Here is a 5,202-nt window from a genome sequence, read left to right as displayed (position 1 = left end):
TTTTTTTTATCAAACATTTTATAATCAAGATTTCATTTGAATTTACTGTGAATTATAGAATAACTCCAATTATTTACTTGATAACACTTGTTTAACGGTTATTTGATTTGTTAATCTTAAAATTATTTGGTTAAATCCAAGATATCAACAATATTTAAATTAAAACTAAGCTAAAACAATAATCCTGCTATCTTTGTTCACATGACAATATGTAAGATTTTGGTTTCAAATCACAGTACTCCAAATTATATCTAGAAAAAAAAAATTTAATCTCAACTTAACCAGCCCAAAAAATATTATATAAAAAAATATTACAAATATAATAAAAAAACTAAAATTAATTATAAACTCAAAATTAACAAGATAACACAACATAAAACTTATAATTAACAAAACAACACATAATAATATATCAATAACATGTAAGCAGGTTTATATATTTATGCCTACATCATCTACTAGAAGGGTTAGGTTCATCAATAGCACAATTGCCTCCTACTTAAATGGCCTTGTTCTCATGACATCATTAAAAGTTAACATCTCTTTGAAATTCACAAGTGCAGTGTGGCAAGCACTAAACCAACAAAAAGCATAGATGTATCCTTCTCTTTCTTTATCAAGATTAAGAAACACATATACGGCCTCTGGACCTTCATATAAAAAGAAGCCAGCCTGAAATTCATCAAACTAATACATTAAAGGTTCCATTTATAAAATGCATCATTTAAATTATATTTATTCTAAAAAGTTAATATTACATGCAATATTTTGATTTTACTATGCATGTTGCTCATATTGCAGGTCTTTCGATTGAGGAACCTATACAGGGTCTCGTGTAATAATTCGACATGTTAGACTTATATTTTCCCTGATAATTTAAGGCGTGCAATGCATCACTCATATCAATATCACTAGAATATTTTGTTTATACCTAAATCATCACATTCCCTATCAAGGCAATGTAGCTTAACCATAAAAAAATAATAATAATAATAATAATAATTAATGGGACCATTATTATCCATATATTCATCCTGCTAGTGCAAACTGCAAGCGCAACTACTAATTTATCATCTTTAAATGGAGCCCACATTCCCTTAAACACAAGTCTTCAACATATAAAACAATAATAATAAGTAAAAATTTAAATTGAATTACTAAAACAATTGCTCAACACATACCTGAAAAGGTTGCTACCCATCAAACTCACTCCAATAAAATGGCAGTGCATGTTTGAGATTATTATCAAATACCTTAATCCCACACTATCTAATATTATAAATCACAAGCTTACAAGCATTCTAATGAGAGATGAAGTGTAACACCCATAGTTTAGATAGTCACAACTAGTTTCCTCATAATCCAAGGTTGATCCACATGGAGATGATCTCAGGACCATAGTTGTTTCAATTAACATATGGGTGATTTTTTTCTTATTTATTATAAATAGTTGAAATGTAAATGAAATTTTAAGTTATTTTATTTGTACTTGTAAAAGTAGCAAACATTCCTCAACTTGTTTTGTCATTTTCATGAAAGCAATGCATAGATATCTATACAGCCATGCCAAGACTGTAAAACCCCAACTATATGTGGGGATCGCGTCAAAATCCTTAAGAAATGTTAGATAAACAAGAGGCATGTATTTATCAATAAGATATGTGAATGGAATGTTGCCAAACATGTGTAGGATATACATCTTGGCATACCTACATAAGCTTACAATCATGAGACTACTATTCACAAATACTTAATAAACTAAAATCACAATTTAATGCATTCTTGCACAAGACCTCATCATCAACATCATTTAGTTGTATTGCAAATATCACATCAAGCCATTTTTAGGTGTATTTTACCACCCTTTAATATAGTAGAAAGGGGTGTCACTTCAAATGTGCGCTTATAAAGTGCAACATGATTACATGCACCTCGAATGTGAATGAATGTGAATGTTCGTCCATTGATAGAAAATCCAAGTAAAATTGTCACATCTTGCAAAGTGGATGTCATTTCCCCGTTCTTGAGATGGAACATGTGCATCTCACATTGCCATCTCTCAATCAATGCATGGATCGAGTTGTGATAAAACTTGATGTCCTCAAGATAACAATGATAGAAAAGCCTGCCTAGAACATAAATAGCTTAATCCGATCTTATCAAGAGCAATAGTAGCACCGTAATCATATAACATAAAGATTTTATAAGACATCCTATAGAAGAAAAAAAAATGATTCCAATCCATCCAACACAAATCAATCAAATCCCTAATTTTGGTAACTTAGCCAATAGATCAATGCAAAGCATGATTGATCAAAACTAAACCTAATTTATATTATTTTCATGCTCATTTGCATGAATTCAAACCTAATTACATAAATTCTTAGCTAGTTAACACAAATCAATTAAAAATATCCAATTTTCGCAACTAATTTGACAAATAAATGCAAAGCATAATTGATCAAAATATAACCTAATTCATGTTATTTATGGTCAATTACATGAAATCAACCTTAATTATATAAATTTAGAAACATTCAATAGATGTTGTGATTCTGCAACATAACAACCTTAATTGTCGTGATTCTGAATCGCAATATGTACATTTCTTCAATTCTTTTTTAAACTATGTTATTTCTTCAATTCTTTTTTAAACTATGATATTTCACTGATACTTTTTAATTTACTCTACTAATTTTTTTTTTAAATCCAAATCCAAATGCAAACTAACTAATTGATTTTTAACATACAAATTGGGTTTTGATCAAAGATGAATGAGAATTGTATTGGTGGTGGAGGCAACCAAGTTCAATAAATTGGACTGATATATTGTTTTAGTTGTTGATATTATATTATATAAGAAGGTGTTTTCATCTTTTTATTAAATTCAAATCTTGTCCTGACCCGTATATAAAATGTAATTTTTAAAATTATAAACAAAAGCAAGATTGTTAAAAATGCTTTTTTGACACAACACGGAATATATAATATAAACTCGAATCGTAAACTTGAATCGTAAAATTATATGCCATGTATCCTCTAGTTCAAGAATCAATTCAAATCAACCCTGTAATTAAAATCTCAAACATTTACAAGCTGCAGAAGAGAAGGTGTATTGATGAGTTGGTGAATTTAGTTCTCAAAAGAGTAGTTTAGACATGCTACGCTTCCACCAGCCACAAACATATAATTTCTGCAACTCCGGGGAAAAATGAAAGAATTTTCTTGCTATTAACTCATATTCTAAACATCATGTAAAGCATTTTGTCTCTACCCCATTTCTCCAAAATGCAAAACCGTCCTCAACCCTACAATGACACTACTACTTCTAATCCAAAAATCCAACATCTTACAAGGACATTTATCAGGAATATTTCCACATAAAGAAGGTTAAAAGTTGTTCTGATAATTCTATAACCTAGCATCATTCAAAAGAAGGATATTGATTTCCAGAGTTAAATAATTTCTAAGGGAAAGGATTGGGGAAAGGATGTCCATCCCAATACAGCTCTGTAACTTTCCAGCTTCAGTCAACAGATTCTATCCTTGGAAATTTAAGCAAACAATGTGCACCCAAGTACAAAAAACCAAGTTATCCAACTTATATTATAAGTGATATGAAGATATGCTCAGTCATGACTAAGAAGATTCAGTCTTGTAGTCATAACAGTAACATTCAGAACGATTGTAAAACCAAATTTGAGTCAGAGCCATCTCTGCAATGAACAAGATGAAAATTGGATTAATTTTTCCCTATCTCGGACAATGTTGCAAATGGCCAATTTGCTGCTCTCTTTACCAACCAAGATATGAATTTAGAAAGATCTATTAGCATGTAAATGTCAAAAACATGGAAAAGAAACTTCTACTGGAACAAAAATGCACACCATTCCAGAACAATTTTGAACGTAGGCCCTTTAACTCAGAGACTTGAGTTCTTTTGAAGCAGAATGAAGCATTTTTTTGGCATAATTTACATTGCATTTCGAGATAATAAAGTAGTGACATGAAAGACAATCCAAAAAATCACAACACTAGTTTTACAAGTAGTGAGTTCCTTTCAATTTCATAAAAGTCGTGCTCTTTCTAATTCTTCATAATATTAGTCCATTGATGCCAACTAATTATGCAATGATCTCATTTCCAACAAGACAAAATACAAGACTCGACATGGACAGGTTCAAGGCTGACAATTCATTCATAGAACCTAAGATATTCAATTTCCCCCCGGCCTTAAAGGCCTCCTATCCTCACTATTACTGTTGCGATGGGGCATAGTAGCAAGAACAGAGACAGAATACAAGATAAGACTTGCTATCCTCACTATGTTTTTGATACCTAGCTGTTACACGTACAGATCACCACCATTGCTGTCTGGTTCAAGTCTCCTTTTCATGTTATCCCCAATGGTTTCAGTTCCATAACCATGGGTTGAACTTGGAATTTCTACCAAACCCATTTAATTTTGCTATTACAGAAGGGAATTTTGTTCGATCTAATATGATATTATCAGTATTATTCAAAACAGAGAAGGAGAATGAGATAATGTTGTAAGTTATAACAAGAAGTTTATGAAAACTAGCCTGATTGATGCCAAAATAGAGATGAGAGACCACGGAAGAAGGAAAGAGGCAGATCACAGACGAAGTGAAGAAGAAAAAAAAAAAAAGGTGTTTTGAGAAAGAGAGAGAGTGGAATTGTGGAACAGTGGAATCATGTGCTAGCACCTAGTTGAGAGTCTTGAGACGTAAATGCTAAATGCTAATTGTATATTTCTTTCGAAGTTGATAAATCGGTCCGAGTTTACTTTTTATGATTGAATTTGATCGAGTTTAATTGATTTTTTTTTTTTAATTTATAATTTAATTTTATATATTATATATATTAATTTATAAAATTATATGATATTATAAATAAATTCGTGATTTTAACAACCTTAAAAAATATAATGTAATCATGTGCAGACCTAGGAAGGGTCAAAGTAATTTTCCCATCTTAAACTTCCAACTTAGGAAAAAAAAAAAAACCAAACCTTCTATTCTTCGAATTGCCGACACAGTGAATTTAGCCAAACTAATAATTAATGGCTGTAAACTTCTTAATAATAAGTGGAGATGCAACTGATTGCTTAGGTAGTTAATATTAATTCCTTAAACCTTTCAAATGTGTAGTAGGAAGAGAAAGTTGCAAAACGTACTGGTT

At 30.7% G+C, this 5,202-nt stretch overlaps 1 long non-coding RNA gene across 1 annotated transcript; it reads right to left on the bottom strand.

Moving 5' to 3' along the window:
- Nucleotides 1–265: 265 nt before the first annotated feature.
- On the bottom strand, nt 266–4,759 carry LOC140954399 (uncharacterized). The gene is made up of 2 exons (XR_012167614.1): nt 4,584–4,759; nt 266–3,716 (listed from the first exon to the last, which is right to left on the bottom strand). It is a non-coding gene; the product is annotated as an uncharacterized lncRNA (long non-coding RNA).
- Between the last annotated feature and the right edge of the window lie 443 nt (nt 4,760–5,202).

The sequence above is a fragment of the Populus alba genome, chromosome 13 (assembly GCF_005239225.2).
Source record: "Populus alba chromosome 13, ASM523922v2, whole genome shotgun sequence".
Taxonomy (NCBI): domain Eukaryota; kingdom Viridiplantae; phylum Streptophyta; class Magnoliopsida; order Malpighiales; family Salicaceae; genus Populus; species Populus alba.
Note: the sequence above shows the minus strand (reverse complement) of the source record. Positions and strands in the feature narration are given on the sequence as shown.